General features: G+C 44.6%; 1 protein-coding gene across 1 annotated transcript in view; it reads right to left on the reverse strand.

Annotated features, from left to right (window-relative positions):
• LOC129712119 (astrotactin-2-like) overlaps nucleotides 1–24,285 on the reverse strand; it is an 863,305-nt gene that overhangs the window by 40,144 nt on the left and 798,876 nt on the right.

A 24,285-nucleotide genomic window follows, 5' to 3' on the forward strand; every position in this document is an offset into this window, starting at 1 on the left:
TTTGCCGCACCAACACATGTAAAAAAAAAATTGGACAAATAACTGGGCAAGCAAGTTAGGAGCAAGAGGATAATCAGGATAGAATGATATCATGGAGTCAGACAGTAATACAGCAGGGAAACAGGCCCTTCAGCCCAACTAGTCCATGCTGACCAAAATGCCCCATCTACCCGCATTGAACCCATATCCCTCTAAACATTCCTGTTCATGTACCTGTCCACAATAGGACACAAATTGCTGGAGTAACTCAGCGGGACAGGCAGCATCTATGGAGAGAAGGAATGGGCGACGTTTCGGGTGGAGACCCTTCTTCAGACTGATGTCAGGGGAGGGGGCAGGACAAAGATAGAATGTAGTCGGAGACAGTAAGACTGGTTGGAGAACTGGGATGGGGAAGGGGATGGAGAGAGAAAGCAAGGACTATCTGAAGTTAGAGAAGTCAATGTTCATACCGTTGGGGTGTAAACTACCCAAGCAAAATATGAGGTGCTGCTCCTCCAATTTGCACTGGGCCTCACTCTGACAATGGAGGAGGCCCAGGACAGAAAGGTCAGATTGGGAATGGGAGGGGGAGTTGAAGTGCTGGGCCACCGGTAGATCAGTTAGGTTAAGACGGACTGAGCGGAGGTGTTCAGCGAAACGATCGCTGAGCCTACGCTTGGTCTCAGACAGCATCTCTAGAGAGCTGTACTAATTTGGGTCAAGACCCTTCTTTTGGGTCTTCTTCTGAAGGACGGTCTCAGCCTGAACATCACCTATCTATGTTCTCCAGGGATGCTACCTGACCCATTTAGTTACTCCAGCACTTTGTGTCTTTTTGTGTATTAACCAGCATCTACATTTCCTTCTTTCTACATGGACCTGTCCATATGAAAGTAGATAATGTAGATGGAGTCATACAGTGTGGAAACAGGACTTTCAGCCCAACTTGCCCACAGTGACCAACTTATCTCATCTACACTAGCCCCACCTGCCTGCATATGGCCCATATCCCTCTAAACCTGTCCTATCTATGTTTCAATAGTACCTGCCTTAACTTCCTTCACTGGCAGCTCGTTCCACCACACATTGCGTGAAAAAGTTACCTCCCAGGTTCCTATTAAATCTTTCCCTCCTCGCCTTAAACCTGCCTCCTCTGGTTCTCGATTCCCTACTTTGGGCACAAGATATTATAGAAGATTTAGACATTGCCTCAAATTAAAAGAATACATTTTTCAGCCCAAAATCAGGAAAAACTTCCCATAGCTTAATTAGTATTAAAGATGTTGGGGAGAAGGCAGGAGAATGGGGTTTGGAGGGAGAGATAAATCAGTCATGATTGAATGGCGTGGTAGACTTGATGGGCCGAATGGCCTAATCCTACTCCTGTTCCTTATGTCCTTATGATGGCTAGAAGCTCGAGGTCAAATCGTGAAGGTAAATACTCTGGAAATATTTGAGTTAAAAAAAAAAGAATGTTGTAATATCAGTTTTTTTTTTTTTTTTAATTCAATTTCAATTTTATTTTTAATATGTTTTTTATTATTTATTTATTTATTTATTTATTTTTTTGGTGATTTTTTTTAATGATACTGCCTGTAAGGGAAATTCATTTCGTTGTCTCAAATTGAGACAATGACAATAAATTTGAATACAATACAATACAGTACAATACAATACGACACTTCATTAGTCACCAAAATGGCAATCGGTGCTGGAGCCAGGGTTGGTAGGTGAGGTTTTGAAACGAGTGCTTCTCATTTGTGCTCACTAAGAAGACGGAAACTGTAGTTGGAGAATCCATGAAGTGGTGGGAGGAGAGAGGTGAGGACTTGGATCGTGAAATCCAAGAACAATGTTTTGGGAAAAGGGACGGTGATATCGATGATGCCCGAGCCGATATAATATTTGGTCACGTACTAGTAGGATGAGGAAAAGCTTCTACAACAACACAATCACACTGCTGAACTCGGAGTCCCGACGATAGATTTCTCTGGTCCCTCCGTCCCCTTTGTTTAATCATTCTGTATTTCCTGATTATTCTGTATCTTCTCTCTTTCTATTTTTTTTGTTTTTTCTTTATGTACAACTACTACGGACTGACGCAAAACTGCATTTCGTTGTACTGATACTTGTATTTGTGCGATGACATTAAAGTTGAATTGAATTGAATTGAATAATGTGTTCCCGTTATCACTTCCGAAGGACCGTGCAAAAAACACACATCGCTCCCGTCGATGCCAGTTTCAGATTCCGGAGTCTCGGATTCTGTTCAGAACTAAATATTCAGTTTATCACAGAAATACACCAAGCCGACGAGTTTCTAGGATTACAAACTAAAATCAGAATTACCAATCAAAATTGAAAACCAGCCAAAGTGAAAAAAATATATATATAATGTTTCTCAAGAGCTGCTCCACCTGAAGATCCCAAGGCCCAGATTTAACTTTAACAAAATAAATATGAGGCCCCTGTGAGGAATGCAGAGGCACCAAAAAATGACTGGTCTCATTTAGTTTTTGCAGACACTCCATGCAATTCACTGCAACAATTCAGTATTCAATAAACGAGACATTTTTTGATCATGAGAGGAATAGATCGGGTAGATGCATGGAGTCTCTCGCGTAGGTGAATCGAGGGCCAGAGGACATCGGTTTAAGGTTTGTCTGTTTGCAGTTTGAATGGTGGCTGCTTGAATAGTACAGATTCCGGGAAAGATCAGCATTAGGAAAACTTAACCAAGTAAGCATTGTGATTTTTCAGAATGTTGAAATTCAAAACCTGGCATGAATTGAATTTTGATGTTGCAATTGGGATTCCTTGTCAGATTAAACTGTTGAAACTTGATAAAGTGCCCATGAGAGGAATAGATCGGGTAGACGCACAGAGTCTCTAGGCCAGAGTAGGTGAATCGAGGACATGAGGACATAGGTTCAAGGTGGAGGGGAAAAGATTAAATAGGGATCTGAGGGGTAGCTTTGTCACACAAAGGGTGGTGGGTGTATGGAACGAGCTGCCAGAGGAGGTAGTTGAGGCTGGGACTATCCCAACTTTTAAGAAGAAGTTAGACAGATACATGGATAGGGCAGGTTTGGAGGGATATCGGCCATATGCTGGCAGGTGGGACTAGAGTAGCTGGGACATGTTGGCCGGCGTGGGCCAATTTGGCCGAAGGGCCTGTTTCCACACTGTATCACTCTATGACACCCTGGCTAATACGTTCAGTTCAGCTCAGTTTAGTTTATTGTCACTTGCACTGAGGTACAGTGAAGAGCCGTTTCCACACTGTATCACTCCATGACTCTATAAACCCTCGACAGTATTCTTGCTTTGGTCAATGGTGCCCAGGATTAATCTCTATTTGGTCGGCACTATAACGTGTGACTTTTGTCATCCATGTCACGCCGAGTTCTATCTGCTGCAGTGCATACGATCCAACGGAATCATTGAAAGATGCGAGTCTTCCCTCTTTCTTTACACCCTGTCTCCCTCCATCCGCATCCCCATCTCTATCCCACTCACGCATGGTTTGGCCAACACTGGACTATTTTCTCTGCGGCGTCGGAGACGGAGGGAAACCAGATGGAATGGAATGCAACGGAATATTTTATTGTTACATGTGACAAGGCACAGTGAAATTCTTTGCTCGTGCATAAAGGTATACAAGGTATACAAATAGTCACCACATAAAGGAGGCAGACAAAGACAAAGTACCCCCATTGTTCTTCCCCCTCCCCCCCCTCATAATGGTTCCCGTCAATATAATTGTGTATAAGTGTATATAAGACTATAAGAGGCATATATGGGGTAGATAGACATAGATAGATAGATAGAGTCCTTTTTCCCAGGATAGTGTTAACGTGTGGGGATCGCCGGTCGGTGTGGACTCGGTGGGCCGAAGGACTGTACCTTTAAACTAAAAAATACTACACTAAACTTAAAACCTCTTAATATGTCCATTATGAGCATGGTTTTAGTGTCAATCACCAGCCCGACAGCATTGTGGCAGCATTTCAAATTTTCTCAAAAATTAAGATGACATCAGATAGATAATCATATTTACAGATTTTACAAGGTCTGGATAAAGGATGTTAAAATTTGCATTTCCTTTCCAGTCTTTTAAAAAAAAATTCTCCATGCACGACTCAAAAATGTCATCACTAGTAGACATGTTGATGATACAGCATTTGGATCTTAAATGCATTATTATTGTGATTAAGGGTAACAGCAAGGGAGGATGCTTCCTGAATGGTGAAAAATGCAAAAGTGGAACAATGGAGGTCCAAAGAAATTAGGAGTCCATGCACATAAATCATTTTCATGCCACATGCAAGCACAGAATATAACCTAGAGGCTAATGGAATGTTGTCTAGAGAGTGGACATTACGCTGCAGTTATATCTAGACTAAGTGAGGCCACAACTGAAGTATTAAGGGCCTGTCCCACTTAGGCGACTACGGGTAATTAGGCTGTCACCACATGGTCACATGGTGTATGGTCGTGATTCGTCTCCTCAGTCGCCCAAATAGTCGTAACGTCTTTCTGGTCGCCGCTGGATTTTCGACATGTTCAACATTTTTCGGCGACAGTGGGTTGACGCCAATGAGCGTAGCGTGACGTCCCCTGACGTCGGTGCTGTCGTTGGTTATCGCCAGTACAGACTTCGGTGAATTCCATTGGCGACTACCTACGTCAACCTACGCCAACCGGCGACAGGTACCGGCGACTGAATTGTCTTCAGTTGTCGCCGACAGGGTGGTTGCTTGTCGCGGGTGGACGCAGGTTGTCGTTGGTGTGGTGGTAGGTGGACGTCCTAATGGATCGCCAGTTGTCGGTAGCTTGCCGTAGCTTGACGTCGACTAGGTGGTAGATTGTTGTAGCTTGTCATAGACATTGCCATCGGGGGATCCAGTCGCCGTTTTTTCGTCGACCTGCTACGACTATGACAGTCGCCGGCAGTTGCCTAAAAAATCGCCTCAGTGGGACAGGCCCTTTAAGATCAATGGTGAATTCACTCCTTATGATGTCCTGCTAAGGTGATCTTTTTAAGGTTAAACTACAGTATTGAACCTGGGTCTTTGGCGCTGTACGCAACAACTCTACCGCTGCGCCACTGTACACCCCTCTTGCCTATAAATATAGTAAATGGAAGTTGGTTTGTGTGACAGTCTGGGCTGCTTGAACAATCAACTTTTTTCCCATCAACACGTCGGGCATCCTTGCCTCGCTCTGCTTCCACTGTAACTAGAATTGGGGGGCGTACAATTCCTGGTCTAGATTTTCCTTCTGCACCTTGAACATGGACAATTATTCCAAGCCAACCATGGTAGTGATTGAAGATTCGTCCCAAAAGTCGAACAGAAGCTAGCTGCGGGACCAGAGGAAACTGGAAGGAAGCTTGGAGTTCCTGGGTCGCGGTGACCAGAGACAGCAGCTCATTACATCGGCAGTTTCTTTTTAGTGGGCAAAAAATAAAACTCGACATACTTATAAAGACTTGGCAATCTTTTCCTCAAGATGCGAGAGCTAACTCGACCACTTGGCTCGCGATCCGGAAGACTCATTAAAACCAGATTAGAAACACAGTCAACATGAATGCTACTCTATTTCTGGGTTTCCGAGCTCAGTAATAATAAGTAACATGTTGAGTCAGAAGAGGGCACAGAATGAACCGCACGCGTGTGACCAATGCACCACCACTGGTGTGATCGGTGAACTTTTGTAACTTTTGGTGACCATTTTCCAATGTTCTATAGATTCAGGATCAGTTCCTGTGGATTGGAGGGTAGCTAATGTTATCCCACTTTTTTTGAGAAAGGAGGGAGAGAGAAAACAGGGAATTATAGACCAGTTATAGCCTGACCGGTGGTGGGGAAGATGCTGGAGTCAATTATAAAAGATGAAATAGCAGCACATTTGGATAGCAGTAACAGGATCGGTCTGAGTCAGCATGGATTTACGAAGGGGAAATCGTGCTTGACTAATCTTCTGGAATTTTTTTCAGGATGGAACTAGGAAAATGGACCAGGGAGAGCCAGTGGATGTGGTGCTCCTGGACTTTCAGAAAGCATTTGATAAGGTTCCACATCAGAGATTAGTGGGCAAAATTAGAGCATATGGTATCGGGTGTAGAGTATTGACATGGATAGAAAATTGGTTGGCAGACAGGAAACAAAGAGTTGGGATTAACGGGTCCCTTTCAGAATGGCAGGCAGTTACGAGTGGGGTACCACCACCTATTGTCTATTGTCTATTGTCTATTGTAACTATGTCGGTGCCAAACACATGGTGACTCTTGTGTACTGCCTGCTTGAGGTCTGCTGTATGGTCCTACCGGGTTGAATGTGAAACAAAGCAGTTCTAGGTACATTTGACAATAAATACTAGCGGGAGAGTCCAGGACAAAATGCCATAGCTTCAGAATTAAAAGACATTCCTTTAGGGAGGAGATGAGGAGGAATTTCTTTTGTCGGAAGGTGGTAAATCTGTAGAATCCATTGGCAGAGAAAGCTGTAGAGGCTAAGCCAGTGTATATTTTTAAAGCAGGGATAGATAGATTATTGATTAATGCCAGTGTCAGTGGTTATGGGGAGAAGGCAGGAGAATGGGGTTAGAAGGAAGAGATAGATCAGCCATGATTGAATGGCGGAGTAGACATGATGGGCAGAATGGCCTAATTCTGCTCCTATCACTTATGAACGTGAACTTATGAATCATTAGAATCATCGAGTCAAAGAGTGATACAGTGTGGAAAAAGGCTCTTCGGCCCAACTTGCCCATACTGTCCAACATGCCCCATTGACACTAGTCCCACCTGCCCACATGTGGCCAATTTCCCTCTAAACCTGTCCCATCCATGTATGTGTCTAAATGTTTCTTAAACATTGCGACTGTACTTCCCTCAACTACCTCCGCCGGCCGCTCGTTCCACACACCCTCCATCTTTTGTGTGAAAAAGTTACCTGTATGATTCCCATTAAGTCCCCCCCCCCCCCCCCCCCCCCCCCCCCCCACCTTAAACCTATGTCCGCTGGTTCTCGATTGGTATAATAGTGAGAGAGTGGTGAATCTCTGGAACTCTCTGCCACAGAGGGTAGTTGAGGCCAGTTCATTGGCTATATTTAAGAGGGAGTTAGATGTGGACCTTGTGGCTAAGGGGATTAGGGGGTATGGAGAAAAGGCAGGTACGGGATACTGAGTTGGATGATCAGCCATGATCATATTGAATGGCGCTGCAGGCTCGAAGGGCCGAATGGCCTACTCCTACACCTAATTTCTATGTTTCTATGTCTATGTTTCTATGAGAGAAGGAATGTCACGGTCAGGGGTTTTATCAATACCACCACAAATCTTGAGCGAAAGCATGGTGCGATCAGATGTGCAGGTCCATGTGGGAGTCAAAAAGTTGTTCCTGTGATGACTATTAAGCTCGGCATTTCAGGTAAACGGCACGGGAGTAGAGGGTGTTCTTCCTCTCTCGAGAATCATTGATACATCATTTATCCCGAGCTGAATTCCGATCTCTCCTTCCCCCCGTTTCGCTCCAGCAAATCAGTGTCTTCTGACTGTTTTTCTCTGCTGTTCTCCAGCGGTTCGAATCCCACCTAATCCCTTAACAATCTGAACTATGAATCAGAGCTCTTTGTTCCGGCAGCTCCAGGCACCGCAGTTTAACTACTCTCACTTGACACAAAACAGAGCCACTCAGCTAACACACAACATAACAACTGATTACAGATGTCGATAAGGCCGTACCAGCTTATCGTCCACATCTGACTCGCACAATCCCGATTATGAATTCATCTCTATTCAATGCATTTCCTTTTTAAATCAGTGGAGAACAGTTTATATAATTGAAAGAGTAACGTGCAACACGGCACGGTGGCCCAGCGGTAGAGTTGCTGCCTTACAGCGCCAGAGACCCAGGTTCGATCCTGACTACGGGTGCTTGTCTGTACGGAGTTTGTACGTTCTCTCCGTGACCTGCGTGGGTTTTCTCCGGGATCTCCAGTTTCCTCCCACACTTATCTTGGTAAAATTGTAAATTGTCCCTAGTGTGTGTAGGATAGTGTTAAGAGGCAGTCCCACTAGGGCGACCTAATTGGTGAGTTTAGAAGAGTTTGAAAAATGACATGTTGAAGACTCCAAATTTAGGAAAAATACACCCATACCAATGATTAAAACGTGGGTTATAAATATGATGGACACAGCACATCTTGAAACATAGAATATAGGTGCAGGAGTAGGCCATTCGGCCCTTCGAGCCTGCACCGCCATTCAATATGATCATGGCTGATCATCCAACCCAGTATCCTGTACCTGCCTTCTCTCCATACCCCCTGATCCCTTTAGCCACAAGGGCCACATCTAACTCCCTCTTAAATATAGCCAATGAACTGGCCTCAACTACCTTCTGTGGCAGAGAATTCCAGAGATTTACACACTCTCTGTGTGAAAAATGTTTTCCTCATCTCGGTCCTAAAAGATTTCACCCTTATCCTTAAACTGTGACCCCTTGTTCTGGACTTCCCCAACATCGGGAATAATCTTCCTACATCTAGCCTGTCCAACCCCTTAAGATTTTTGTAAGTTTCTATAAGATCCCCCCTCAATCTCCTAAATTCTATCGAGTATCAGCCGAGTCTATCCAGTCTTTCTTCATATGAAAGTCCTGACATCCCAGGAATCAGTCTGGTGAACCTTCTCTGCACTCCCTCTATGGCAATAATGTCCTTCCTCAGATTTGGACACCAAAACTGTACACAATACTCCAGGTGTGGTCTCACCAAGACCCTGTACAACTACAGTAGAACCTCCCCGCTCCTATACTCAAATCCTTTTGCTATGAAAGCTAACATACCATTCGCTTTCTCCACTGCCTGCTGCACCTGCATGCCTACTTTCAATGACTGGTGTACCATGACACCCAGGTCTCGTTGCATCTCCCCCTTTCCTAATCGGACACCATTCAGATAATAATGCGATTCCTCCTAACAGATAAACCAGGCCAATTCTTAAGGAGTTGGTCTCCATTTATTGACTTCTTGGAAGCATATGGTGCAACCGAATCGTAAAAAACAATTGTTTTAGGTCTGGGTGAAAGATGGCCCAGAATATAAAGACTTATCCCCTATCTCCCATTTTCTACTTTTTCTCTTTTTTACCTCTCCCTCACTCTCTCTCTCTTTTCGTTTTTTCTCTCACACACTACACATCACATGTTGTTCTACTTTCTATTGCCTATTCTCTTTTTCTATCTCTCTTTAAAACATTTTTTTTTTAAATGAAGCTGTACATAGAATGTAACATGCCAACATATATTTGGCACCTGAAAAAAAGGTACCACTGGTACTCGCTTCTAATAAATAAAGAAATAAATAAAGACTATGATGAAGACTATCTACGACTACCTTCGACTACCCTCGATTACCTACGACTAACATGCCGACCTACTACGACTAAACCTACGAGTAAAAAAAGTATTGATTTTTTCCGTGCCGACTTTTTTAGACTCGCGGGCATTTTTTTACATATTGAAAAAAACGCCGCAACCTAGCTGAAGCCTCAAGTTCGCGGAGACCACTCTCGAGCATGAAGGAGAGTTTACGAAGACCTCCCACGACCTCGTGTCGACCATGCTGCGAGTATGATTCGAGGGCAAACTCTCCAGAACTCGCGGATTAGGTCGCCCAAGTGGGACAGGCCCTTTAGTGTGCGGGGATCGCTGGTCGGCGTGGACTCGGTGGGCCAAAGGGCCTGTTTCTGCACTGTATCTCTAAACTAAACTAAAAGTTGTTAGAACATGAAGAAAGAATAGATTCAGGGCAACCGTGTAAATGCTGACACCAAATCTAATGAAGATTCCATGGCTGATACAGTTGTGCACTGATTGCATTTATCAAGAAAGAGATAAGTTATATATTTCATTACTTTATCATTGTTCTTCTAATTCCGCAACCAAAAATTATACAAACCAATCCTTTCAGTGATAATGAAACCATTGTGCCATCCACATGCAGCATGACTGTTCTAACCATGAGGCGTTGTTGAGGCATTCCTTACCTCATGTAGAATTTAGACATGGAACATGGAAACAGGTCCCTCGTCCCACCGAATCCGCGACGATCAGCGATCACCCCGTACACTAACACTAGTGACAATTTACAATTTCCAGAAGCCAATTGTCCCAGAACACTGCACGTCTTTCGAGTGTGGGAGGAAACCGGAGCACCCGGGGAAAACCCACACGGCCACAGGGAGAACGAACAAGCTCCGTACTGGGATCACACATAGTCAGGATCGAACCCAGGTCTCTGGCGCTGTAAGGCAGCAACTCTACCGCTGCGCCACTGTTTACACCACATGTCATGTAAATACTCATGATTATTAGGGACAATTTACAATCTTTGCTGAAACCAATTAGCCTACAAACCTGTATGTCAATACAATAGACAATAGACAATAGGTGCAGGAGTAGGCCATTTGGCCCTTCGAGCCAGCACCGCCATTCAATGAGATCATGGCTGATCATCCCCAATCAGTACCCCGTTCCTGCCTTCTCCCCATATCCCCTGACTCCGCTATTTTTAAGAGCCCTATCTAGCTCTCTCTTGAAAACATCCAGAGAACCCGCCTCCACCGCCCTCGGAAGCAGAGAATTCCACAGACTCACCACTCTCTGTGAGAAAAAGTGTTTCCTCGTCTCCGTTCTAAATGGCTTGCTCCTTATTCTTAAACTGTGACGCCTGGTTCTGGACTCCCCCAACCTCGGGAACATGTTTCCTGCCTCTAGCGTGTCCAAGCCCTTAACAATCTTATGTCTTTGCCGTGTGGGAGCACCCGGAGGAAACCCACGCAGGTCACGGGGAGAATGTACATACTCCGTACAGACATGACCATTCCTTTTATAAATCTTCACAACCTAAATATATTTTTCACTAAATAATGCCATTAAATAATGGGATGATACATAGTCATATCTTGTCAGGCGGGTTTCTGATCTCAGACTGGATCTGCTAGAAGGTGGTGGAAAGATGCCATCCTTGTTGTTCGACGAGTCAATTCTTCCAATTTAATTTACTTGCAAGAGCAAGCGTTGTGCGGCATGGTGGTGCAGCGGTAGAGTTGCTTCGATACAATGCTTGCAGCGCCAGAGACTTGGGTTTGTATGGAGGTTGTACGTTCTCCCCGTGATCTTTGTGGGTTTGCTCCGAGATCTTCGCTTTCCTCCCACACTCCAAAGACGTACAGGTTTGTAGGTTAATTGGCTTGGTCTGAATGTGAAATGTCCCCAGAGTGTGCGGAGGGTGGCGTTAGCGTGCGGGGATCGCTGGCTGGCACGGACTTGGTGGGTCGAAGGGCCTGTTTCCGCGCCGTATCTCTAAACTAAACACTGTCAAAGCTGCAAGAATACAATGCCATTCATTAAATGAAAGTTCTGAAGGCATCAAAGAAATGGTATCAGATGAACTTTAACACCACGTTCCTGAGAAGATCAAACGTGTGGAGCAAGGGGCATGCCAGACTCTTGATTTTTGCTGCCCTTTTTTATGAGCCCGTCGAATCAAACAGCAGCCAAGGTCTCAGAAAGAAAACAAAACCAGGCCAGATTTATTGATTGGAATGACTTATACAGCATTAACATGTCAGGGATCAGCAAATCAGCACCTCTAGCCTGGAGAGGAAAGTCAGCACAGTTGTGTACTTGAAGAAAGACTCTTAGCTGGTGAAGCTACATCCAGCTGTCCATATGGAAATATTTAAGATACAGTAAAACAGCATCAGTGAACGGGGCACGTGTAAACCTTGTTGCTTGGAAAGAACCAAACAGCAAAGGAAAGCTCACGGCTATGTTTAAACTTTATTAGCCCAGTGTTTCTGCTGTACCCGGCCTGGACTACTGGCCCACGATTCTACAATTCAACGGTGGCGCAACGGTAGAGTTGCCGCCTCACGGCGCCAGAGATCCCGGTTCTATCCCGACTAGGGCTGCTGTCTGTACGGAGTTTGTACGTTCTCCCCGTGACCTCCGCTTTCCTCCCACACTCCAAAGACATGCAGGTTTGTAGGTTCATTGGCTTGGGTAAAAATTGTAAATGGGTTCCTAGTGCAAAGTGCATTGGCTTGGTGTAAATGTAAATTGTCCCTGGTGTGAGCAGGATAGTGTTAATGTGCGGGGATCGCTGGTCAATGTTGGCTCGGTGGGCCGAAGTAGGCCTGTTTCCGCGCTAGATCTCTAAACTAAACTAAACTAAACTGCTAACAGCCTTGTTGGCTTGTTGTTAAAGTATTAGCTGAGGATATTGGCAGGATTGGCAGATTATTCAGCCGTTGAGGTGTCGCAGCCAAAGTTATCCTCTCCTGGACTTATATTTACAGATACCACTGTGTTACGCAGCAGATTGAGTGGAGCAGCAAATGGTTCTGCTGCCTCACAAAGTCCAGTTACCCAGCTTCAGAATGAAATGTGTGGGTCTCTGTGGCTGAGTATTCTCATGCCCAAAGTTGTTGTACATTGCTAGGTTCATCAGCCACACTAAGTTTCTCCTGGTGCGTTAGCAAGTTATGGATTCTGGGGGGAGTCGATGACATTTAAAAGACTCTTGGACAGGTACATGGATAGTCATCGAGTGAGCCCTTCGGCCCAACTAGCCCACACCGGCCAACATGTCCCAGCTACACTAGTCCCACCTGCCTGCGCTTGGTCCATATCCCTCCAAACGTGTAGCAATAATGCACCCGTCTATCAGTCTGCTTAAACGTTGGGATAGTCCCTGCCTCAACTACCTGCTTTGGCAGCTTGTTCCATACATCCACCACCCTTTGTGTGAAAAAGTTACCCCTCAGATTCCTATTAAATCTTTTCCCCTCCACCTTGAACATATGGCCCTCGACATCTGAACATTTTCAGTCTTCTGAGATTGTTCAGCCCGAAGAAGGGTCTCGACCCGAAACAGGCACCCATTCCTTCTCTCCAGAGACGCTGCCCGTCCCGCTGAGTTACTCCAGCTTTTTGTGTCTACCTTCGATCTAAACCAGCATCTGCAGTTCTTTCCAACAGGCTTTATTTGAGATAAGTTAGTTTTGCAGTACAGAAGGGCGATATTAGCAACAGGATTTTCAATTCATGGTATTTGTATTTGGAAAGGTATATGGAATTAATAAAGTAATTATTAATAAAGTATTTTGAATTCATGGCTAACAGCCTTGATTCCTCTCAAAATGGCCTTTCACATTTTAGTGACAGTATTGGCCTTCAGATCTGAAGCATTGGCAGCTTTCTTGTACAAAGTGACCAGGGGAGAACTATGAGGAATATTCAGCAGATAAGTTTTGCAAGATATTGCAAATGTGATCACCTTGGACAAAGAGAATTGTTTGATGAAACTGAGTGGAATTATCTTCTTTTCACCTTGAGATAATTGTGGTTTGATCCCAAAGTTGTCAAATTGTCAAATGGGATTGATATTGTTTAGTTAGAGCTCCGGGTCTCGATCCCTATGTTCCGAAACGCTATCAAGTCCCATTTTTTCTAGGACAGTGCGCGAGACGGGCTTCGTGTTATCATCGTTTCTGTATCATTGGCCTGGAACAAACAAATAGAAGGCAACTATTTTCAAGGTTTTAAGAGTTTATCTATTTGAATAGTTGTAACTATGCAGAGTTGGTCTCTGATAGTTCATGTGTGACACCTGCAAATCAGAACCAGCAGTAAATAAACATACCCATGGTGGCACGGTGGCACAGTGGTAGAGTTGCTGCTTACAACGCCAGAGACCCGGGTTCAAACCTGATTAAGGGGCATGGAGTTCGTATGCTCTCCACGTGACCTGCGTGGATTTTCTCCGGGATCTCTGCTTTCCTGCCACACTCCAGACACATAGAAACATAGAAAATAGGTGCAGGAGTAGGCCATTCGGCCCTTCGAGCCTGCACCGCCATTCAATATGATCATGGCTGATCATCCAACTCAGTATCTTGTACCTGCCTTCTCTCCATACCCCCTGATCCCTTTAGCCGCAATGGCCACATCTAACTCCCTCTTAAATATAGCCAATGAACTGGCCTCAACTACCTTCTGTGGCAGAGAATTCCACAGATTCACCACTCTCTGTGTAAAAAATGATTTTCTCATCTCGGTCCTAAAAGACTTCCCCCTTATCCTTAAACTGTGACCCCTAGTGCTGGACTTCCCCAACATCGGGAATAATCCTCCTGCATCTAGACATACAGCTTTGTAAGTTAATTGGCTTGGTTTAATTGTAAATTGTCCCCAGTGTGTAGGATAGTGCACGTGTACGAGTTCGCTGGCCGGCGCGGATTTGGTGGCCAGCGAGTACAGGCCCCGTGCTGTCAAATGCCCATCATAGGTTAACCCACTCATTCCTGGGATCATTCTGGTAAACCTCCTCTGGACCCTCTCCAGGGCCAGCCCACCCTTCCTCACTCAGGGGGCCCAGTGTATAGCTCTTGAGACATATTACTTTAATATAAACGATTTAATTTAATTCCGATTGTAGTCTTTCTGTAATTGCAGAACAAAGTCGAAGCCACTCTGAGAACTCGGGCTTTGCACTATTTTTTCTGCTTAATAATGACTGCTTCTTTATTACTGCCCTTAATCTAAAATCTATACAAGTGGTCCAAAACGGGGCTGGTGTGATTTAAAACATCAGGCTTACAATGACTATATCCCCATGGACAGAATGACCTGTGAAATTCATTGGTGGGCTGTGTGGTTCTGTGGCTGTGGCACTCATTCTAAACATGTTTAATGTATCCATTTGTTTTGTTCTTGCACGATGAGGTGAGATTTACATCTGGTCACAGTGCTTGTAGGTCATGTATAATGAAGGTCAGCAAACCCCGGCATTATTTCAGCAGGGCAGACATAACTCCGATAATTCAAAAAGGGCACCTGCTTTTAATTTTTGCACCTCATCACAGCACAGCTCAGTACAGGTTTCCCTTTCCCTCGCAAAGCAGCTAAACAACACCCCGACATACAACTCCTGTGATGTTCCAACATTCTCCGCTAAAATCTCAAATAAATTGAAATAACATCGCATCTCCTGCCTTCAAAGTACTCCGCTGCCGTGCAGAAAATAAGCACATGTGGCACTGTTAGGTTTTTCTTTTTGCTTACAAAATCATATTTCCCCTCATATTCCTTCGGTCTGCACATTATATCGCAGTCAAATACAGGTACTACTTTCAGCTGAAGATGGATACAAAAAGCTGGAGTAACTCCGCGGGACAGGCAGCATCTCTGGCGAGAAGGAATGGGTGGCATCTCGGGTCGAGACCCTTCCTCAGACTTTTACTACTTTTAGGTCTTGGGGCTAAAGGAATCAAGGAATATGGGGAGAAAGGAGGAACGGGGTACTGATTTCGAATGATCAGCCACGATCACATTGAATGGCAATGTTGGCTCGAAGGGCCGAATGGCCAACTCCTGCACCTAGTTTCTATGTTTCTGCTCAAGTCTGCATTTTATACAAGTGAGTGCAATCATCATTTTAAGAATTCATTATATGCTTGTGACGAGCAAGAGTTTCTGCTTGTGAACTGCTTTTCTTATCTTGAAGAGGTGAAAACCTGCCTGAGATTAGTTTATGGGTAGACTCAAATGCTGGAGAAACTCAGTGGGTGCGGCAGCACCTATGGAGCGAAGGAAATAGGCAACGTTTCGGGCCGAAACCCTTCTTCAGACTTAGTTTGTTAGATTTTAGATGAAGGGTAGGAATATGAAAAAGCTCTCACTTGTTGCCGAGAAAACAGTCCGAGGAACATTGAGGAAGAGCCGACCTGCAAATGTAACTGAACAAGGTTCTGAAGAAGGGTTTTGGTCCGAAACGTTGCCTATTTCCTTCACTCCATCGATGCTGCCTCACCCGCTGAGTTTCTCCAGCATTTTTGTCTACCAAGGATTTGGCTGTTTATTTTGACTGAATAGACTTATGTTCCTGAGTATTATTTTTCATTACCAAATATAGCACAGTCCCAAATGGTCACCAACATATTGGTCAATTCTGAAATTAGAGAAAGGAAATTAATTCTGCTGTTTAACCTTTGTGAACCCCCTTGACTGCAAACTACTCATGCGATACTGATTATTTGTGCAGGCAGGTGCCTGGAATGGGCATGAATTGATAGATCCAATAATATCATGACAAATGCAAGCGGGCAACAGAAATAACAAATTAGAAGCAAAATATCAAAGAATTAATGTTATTTTGGTGTGAGATTTTTATCCCCCCGTGAGAAATGCATGTAAAGATTCAAGCTCTATTTACAAAATAACAATATGGAGTTTGACACCTCTTTCCTGTCCCATTTCCTTTGCCTGAGACGGTTAATCAAAAAAAGCAACATACCTCGACCCATGCACAAGGCTCGAAGGCATTGAAGTATGCTTAAATGCATTGTATGATTCAAGGTACCAGAGGCTAGAACGTAACTTTAGGTTCAGTTTATTGGATTTTGAAACATAAATCCTCACTGCAGTTTGACAGCACTGGGCCTGTACTCGCTGGAGTTCAGAAGGACGAGGGGCAATCACATTGAAACTTACCGAATAGTGAAAGGCTTGGATAGAGAGGATGTGGACAGGATGTTTCCACTAGCGGGAGAGTCTAGGACTAGAGGTCGTAGCCTCAGAATTAAAGGACGTTCCTTTAGGAAGGAGATGAGGAGGAATTGCTTTAGTCAGAGGGTGGTGAATCTGTGGAATTCTTTGCCACAGAAGGCTGCGGAGGCCAAGTCAATGTTTTACCTTCAATTTCATGAACTGCAAGCTTAGTTCTCAGTCTTTGTTGAGAAATGTTACCAAAACAATTCCTAATACCCCTTGTAAATAACTTCCTTTAACTGTCTCCTGTCCACTGCCTTCAATAGTTTTAGTTTTAGAAATACAGTGTAGAAACAGGCCCTTCAGCCCACTGAGTCCGTGCCTCCATGACCTGTTCCCACTGGTTCTAGACAACCTAACTTTCACATCTACTCCCTACACACGAGGGACAATTTACTGAGGCCAACCAACCTACAAACCGCATGTCTTTGAGATATGGGATGAAACCAGAGCACCCGGAGCAAACATACGCAGTCACATAGAGGACATGCAAACTCCACACAGACAGCACCCGAGGTCAGGATCGAACCTGGGTCTATGGTGCTGTGAGGCATCAGCTTGACTGGCTGTGCCACTGCGCCACCCTTGTTCGCCACTGGGCCACCATTTAATTGTAGGTATATCACCCATCCAACTCCAATCTAGAATGCAAGAACCTTGTTGGCAAAAAGACCTGATATTATATTGATACATAAAATAATCAACGTATGACAATTAAAGATGTTGCTTGACCCTTGAGTCTTCAATGCACTCATCAATAGCTACCAGATGATTTTTCTTTCATTTTTCCTGTCATTTATTGAATGCAAAATTGTTAACTCCTTGAGTTTGAACAGGCTTTATAATGCTGGAAGAGAATGCAGATGCTGGTTTACACCGAAGATAAACACAAAATGCTGGAATAAAGGACCTGTCCCACTTGGGAGACCTCCACCGCGACCTCTGGTGACTAAAAAAAAAATCAAGGTCGCGGTGACCTACGACCTTCCTCGACTATGTATGACCTCCTACGACTATGTTGAAGACCTCCCTCGACTATGTTGAAGACCGGCTTCGACCATGTACGTTTTACTCGAGGCTGGTCTCCGGCAAATTGGTCCGTGAATGAGCACGACCCCCTTCCACCTCCAGAGGACCACACCGAAAACCAACAACGACCAGCGGCGAGTGTCTACAGCTCAAATGATCACCTGATAAAATGATGTAATGTCTGCATTTTTTTCTCACTCACTAAAAAATGCCTCCCAGGGATTTTTTTAAATAATTCTGAACCATGAAAGCAAGGAAGGAACTAGTTTGGAGGATGTTAGTCAAAATACAACTACTGCTGTTTGCAGTAGTCCTTTTGCTTCAGTAGCCTTTTAGGAAAGGCAGAAGGGGAAGAGCAAGGGTGAAGAGGACGCACAAGAAGAGGTCTCAATGGGTGAATGGAGATGATGTGATGGACTGTCCCAGTACCACCAGATGACTGGAAGAGAGTGGCACTGGGCTTTGACAAAAGATGGAACTTTAAGCACACATGTGGGGCAGTGGATAGCAAGCATAATAATAATAATAATAATAAATTTTATTTATGGGCGCCTTTCAAGAGTCTCAAGGACACCTTACAAAAAATTAGCAGGTAGAGGAAAAACATGTAAGGGGAATGAAACAAATAGTAGAGACATGACTAGTACACAAATAAATACAGAATTCAATACAAAACACAATATGAGGCAATTAATGTACAGATGAAAAGGGACGGCACGTGGGGCTAAGGATAGGCAGAGGTGAAGAGATGGGTCTTGAGGCGGGACTGGAAGATGGTGAGGGACACGGAATTGCGGATCAGTTGGGGGAGGGAGTTCCAGAGCCTGGGAGCTGCCCTGGAGAAGGCTCTGTCCCCAAAACTGCGGAGGTTGGACTTGTGGGTGGAAAGGAGACCAGCTGATGTGGATCTGAGGGGCCATGAGGGTTGGTAGGGGGAGCATGCCATTCTTGTCCCTGTCCCTGTCTCCCTCATTTTCCTTTTCGTACAGGATGGCATTCTGCTGGAACCATTCCTCAAGGTCCCCCTCCTGCTGCCTGGTGAAGGTGTAGGGCATAACCTTTCCTCCAGCCCTCCCTCACCACCAATGCCTCTGATGCTGTGCCTTTTTGGTGCCATCTCTAAAAAAGTCTCCTCTCCAAAAGAACTCTCCAGCTATGAATGAACATGCCTTGGAGTGACAGAGTCTGCCGTTTAAATTACCTTTTTTTTCTACTGATCTTTTTTTCACCCCAGAGCTATTACCTTCGACTACCCACGACTAGCATCACGGCCTACTACGACCGGCTTCGACTAGACCTACGACTAAAAAAATATCGATTTTTTCCACGCCGACCTATTTTTAGTCGCTGTCAATTTTAAACATCTAGAAAAATACGCCGCGACCTAGCTGAAGCCTCGACTACGCGGAGACCACTCTCGACCATGAAGGAGAGTGACGAAGACCTCCTGCGACCTCGTGGCGCCGTTGCAGCGGCTATGGGTCGCGGGCAAACTCGCCAGAGGTCGCGGTGGAGGTCGCCCAAGTGGGACAGGGGATTATCTCCGCATCTCGGGGAGAGAAGGAATGGGTGACATTTCGGTTGTGACCCGAAACGTCACCCGCTCCTTCTCTCCAGAGGTGCTGCCTGTCCCGCTGAGTTACTCCAGGATTTTGAGTCTATCTGCTTTATTGTGCTCCCTGCTGTAAGATGTTAATTGTGTAGGAAACGCAATGTACCAGTCCCTGGAGCTGTTAACAATGAACGCGTACATGCCCAAGCATGTTTATATTTGTCCTGGAGAGGATGGTTGCTTTCTTAACTTCCAGCTTCCAAATTATATCTCTGTTTGAAGCTCGAAAATTGGAAGGAAATATACGTAGCATATAAATATAGGTAGTATGCCAGATAATTGCAATGTTAAAATAATGATAACTGTTCAGGGACATTTAATTCCCCAAGCAATTTAAAAAATGTCAGAGGATCTGGCTCAGAGATCTAATGCAAAGGAGATGATGGAATATAAACAGTTGAAGTGAACATGGCTATTTTGTCAACGAAAGCACATGCATTTCAACGATTCTCCTTCATCTTAAAACATTGACACATATTTCATTCATTTGTCGCACGCCAAGTTTTATTCTTCTTCAATCTACGCTGAGGGAATAACAGAGGCTACCATTTTAGTCCGCTGTGTTTTGACCAACGGATCATGCTTTGGGATGTTTGTGTTATGTCGATCCATCTTGCCAGCGACAAGCGGGTAATAAAACGACACGCGCACACACACACGGCACGGTGGGGCAGCGGTAGAGTTGCTTCCTTACAGCGCCAGAGACCGGGTTCGATCCTGACTATGGGTGCTGCCTGTACGGAGTTTGTACACACACCCCGTGACCTGCGTGGGTTTTCTCCGGATGCTCCGGATTTCTCCCACACTCCAAAGACGTATCGGTTTGTAGGCTAATTGGCTTCGATATAATTGTAAATTGTCCCTCATGTGTGTTGGATAGTGTTAGTGTGCGGGGATCGCTGGTCGGCAGGGACTCGGTGAGCCGAAGGGCCTGTTTCCGCGCTATATTTCTAATTCAAACTAAACTAAACTAAAAAAAAACAGCACACACACAGATTCATTTAAAACCGACACATTTTTAAGCCATAATGTTGACTCTTCAAACATTTTCACTGACTATGGAATGGCTGGCTTAACATCTCTAGCCTTATTTGGTACCTACCTGAGCAGGTGGTGTCTTCCCAACCGAGCCCATTGGGATTTCGTCATTCAAACTTGTTAGGTTAGGCATGATACAGATACAGAGATACAGCACGGAAACAGGCCCTTCGGCCCAACGAGTACACGCTCACCAGAGATCCCCATTATTCTAACACACACTATGCACTGGGACCATTTACAATTTTTACCCAAGCCAATTAACCTACAAACCTGTACGTCTTTGGAGTGTGGGAGGAAACCGGAGCTCCCAGAGAAAACCCACGTGGTCACGGGTATAACATACAAACTCCGTACAGACAGCACCTGTGGTCAGGAACGAACCTGGGTCTCTGGCGCTGTAAGGCAACAACTCTACCGCTGCAATCCCAAATGAAATAGAGTAAGGATTGGATTCTTGTGTGGAGCCAATTGGAGTTTCCAACCCTCTAAATCCCACTATCAGGTCATAGAATCTATAATATTTTGGACATTAAATACTAGATTTTAGAATATTTTTAAAATACTGAATTCCTTTCATTTTGATTTTCATCCTGTTATTGTCAAATTCTTCTATGTTAGAATTCAGTGCTAGGATCAGTAGGTGATGAAACATTTAGTGCTGCTGGCTCACAACACTGGAGACCCAGCTTGGATTCTGATCGCAGATGCTGTCTAAGGCAGAGCTTATATGTTCTCTCGTCGCCTACATTAGCTTTCTCCAGGTGCGCTATTTCATCTCACATCCCAAAGGCATGTTTACAGACACAAAAAGCCAGAGTATCTCAGCGACTCAGAAGAAGAATTGTCCCGACCCGAAACATTGCATATTCCTTTTCTCCAGAGATGCTATCTGTCCCGCTGAGTTACTCCAGCGTTTTGTGTCTATCTTCGGTTTCAAGCGGCATCTGCAGTTCCTTCCTGCACCCCAATTGGTTAATTAGCCCTTAATATACCTTAATGGCGACTATAAATTACTAGTTAATAATTTGGCGAGGCCACTTTGGGATATTGTGTTCAGTTTTATTCGCTTGTTATAGGAAAGGTGTTGTTAAGCTGGAAAGGGTGGAGATAAGATGTATGAGGATATTGCCAGGACTCAAAGACCTGAGCATTGAGCAGGCCAGGACATTATTAATTGGAACACAGGAGGATCTTATAAAGGTGTACATGATCATGAGGAATAGATAGAGTAAATGCACAGCGTATTTAACCTCAAGTGGAGCAATAACGGATTGCTCAAGTGGAGGGAAAGGTTTAATAGGAACCTGAGGAAAAACCTTTTCACGCAAAGGGTGGTGGATGTTTGGGTTGAGCTGCCAGAGGAGGTACAGTAGCTGTGGCAGGTACTATCACAACATTCAAAAGACATTTGGACAGGTACATGGATAGGAAAGGTTTAGGATATGGGCCAAGTTCAGACAAATGGGGCTAACTTAGACTTGGCATTGGTTGGCTTGGATAAGTTGGGCGAAAGGGCTTATTACAATGTTGTATGACTCTATGACTCTAGAGGTTAATGGCAAAGGGAGAAGGGCCTCGTCCATTCCTTCATTCCTGAGATGCTGCCCGTCCCGCTGAGTTTCTCCAGCATTTTGTGTCTATCAATGGGGATAAGATGGGTGCGTGTGTGTGAGAGAGAATACGTTGCAAGAAATAAGAGGGTGAATGGGACGAATAGATTGGTTCCCACGAGATGCCACTAACTCCATTCTGTGTCGTAAGAAGTGTAAAATAAGAATTATAAAATAAGAATAATATCTGAGGTACACAAAAATGCTGGAGAAACTCAGCGGGTGCAGCAGCACCTATGGAGCGAAGGAAATTGGCAACGTTTCGGCCCGAAACGTTGCCTATTTCCTTCGCTCCATAGATGCTGCTGCACCCGCTGAGTTTCTCCAGCATTTTTGTGTACCTTCAATTTTACAGCATCTGCAGTTCCTTCTTAAACAAGAATAATATCTGTGCGGGCCTGTCGTTTTGTAGCTGGGGACCTTTGCTCATCGGGATGGAGTACTTCTCACTCAATCTTTAGTTTATTGTAGAGATACAGCGCGGAAACATCCCTTTGGCCAATTAGCCTACAGACCTGTTCGTTTGAAGTTAGAGACATCGATAGTCGTACCGCTGGGGTGTAAGCTGCCCAAGCGGAATATGAGACTCAGTTCCTTCAATTTGTCATTCGCCTCACTCTGACAATGGAGGAGGCCCAGGGCAGAAAGGTCAGTGTGGGAAAGGGGAAGGAGAACCTTTAATATTGTCATGGTATAACTGTAACCATGACTGGCTTTACAAAATTCATTACAAACTATCTTTTGAATTTGGAGACGAGGTGCTGGAGTATCTCAGCGGGTCAGACAGCATCTCTGGATGATAAAGAAGGCGGTAGAGCTATTGCCTTACAGCGCCAGAGATCCGGGTTCGATCCTGACTGCGGGTGCTGTCAGTGCGGAGTTTGTACGTTCTCCCCGTGACTTGCGTGGGTTCTCCCCGAGATCCTCGGTTTCCTCCCGCACTGCAAACACGTACAGGTTTGTAGGTTAATTGGCTTGGTGTAAATGTAAACTTGTCCCTAGTGTGTGTAGGATTGCGGGGATCGCTGGTCGGCACGGTCCCGGTGGGCCGAAGGGCCAGTTTCTGTGCTGTATCGCTGAATTAAACTAAAAGAACAGTTTGCAAGGTGGAAAACTATCAACCCAGTATTGTAAACACATCCCATGAAAAACACAACAAATAGTATAATTCGACTTTGACAAAACTACGCTAATGACACACTTCAACTGCATACAACGTGACAGTGGAAATATGAGTGGTGAAGTACAATTACTTTTAAAATATGCTTTCCATTAAACGTGAACTTAATGGGAAGTAGTGTACTTTACTGAATAGTGTTATTGGGACACGAATATCTCCAGCACACGGTGTTTACACGTCAGTGGAATTCCACACAGCGGGGCATGTCTAATGCCTCACTACTTGCAGTCGAGATCATTACCAGTTTAATGATTTATCCGAAATTGAAGTTATATTAGTTCATTTTTAGTGGTTCAGTCTGTGGGAAAATAATCAAATCATAATTTCCAAGAGGGCATAAAGAGGGGGAGCCTGAAAATATGTCTGCAACTTGCAGGAGAATCACAGAGCAAAGAAGCAAGAGAACCGGAGGAGAACGACAGGCTCAAGGTCATTAAACTCAGTTGGCATTGGTTATATGCACCGGAGCAAAGTAATTTTGATGGAAAGCCTTCTATTGCCACAGGAGTCTTTTGGGGCCGAGTCAATGGATATTTTTAAGGTGCAAATTGACACTGTCACTGCTTTGGACACTGGTGGGAGAGTCTAGGACCACAGGCCACAGCCTCAGAATAAAAGGATGTTCCTTTAGAAAGGAGATGAGAAGAAAATTTCTTTAGTCAGAACGTGATACATCTGTGGAATACATTGCCGCAGAAGGCTGTGGAGGCAGAGTCAATGGATATTTTTAAGGCAGAGATAGATCGATTTTTGATTAGTATTAGTCAGGGGTTACGGGAAGAAGTCAGGAGAATGGGGTTGAGAGGGAAAGATAGATCAGCCATGATTGAATGGGAGAATAGACTGAATGGGCCAAATGGCCTAATTCTATTCCTGTAACTTAAGGGCTTATGAATAACTTATTTGCAAACTCCAAAGTCCATGAGAAAGTGAAAGGAAGTTTCAAGTGCGAATGCCAGAACCTCATCTAACAGGAAATACTTAAAGAAAACCATGTTGGAACTTAAGAAAGAGAAACCTAATGGGTAACTTCTCTATGTATAGGAAATAACTGCAGATGCCGGTTTACACTGAACATAGACACAAAATGCTGGAGTAACTCAGCGGGACAAGCAACATCTTTGGATAGGAATGGGTGGCGTTTCGGGTCGAGGCCCTTCTTCAAATAACTTCTCTATTGCAGCTAACATCGGAATTACCTTGC

Source organism: Leucoraja erinacea, chromosome 31, assembly GCF_028641065.1.
Source record: "Leucoraja erinacea ecotype New England chromosome 31, Leri_hhj_1, whole genome shotgun sequence".
Classification (NCBI taxonomy): Eukaryota; Metazoa; Chordata; class Chondrichthyes; order Rajiformes; family Rajidae; genus Leucoraja; species Leucoraja erinaceus.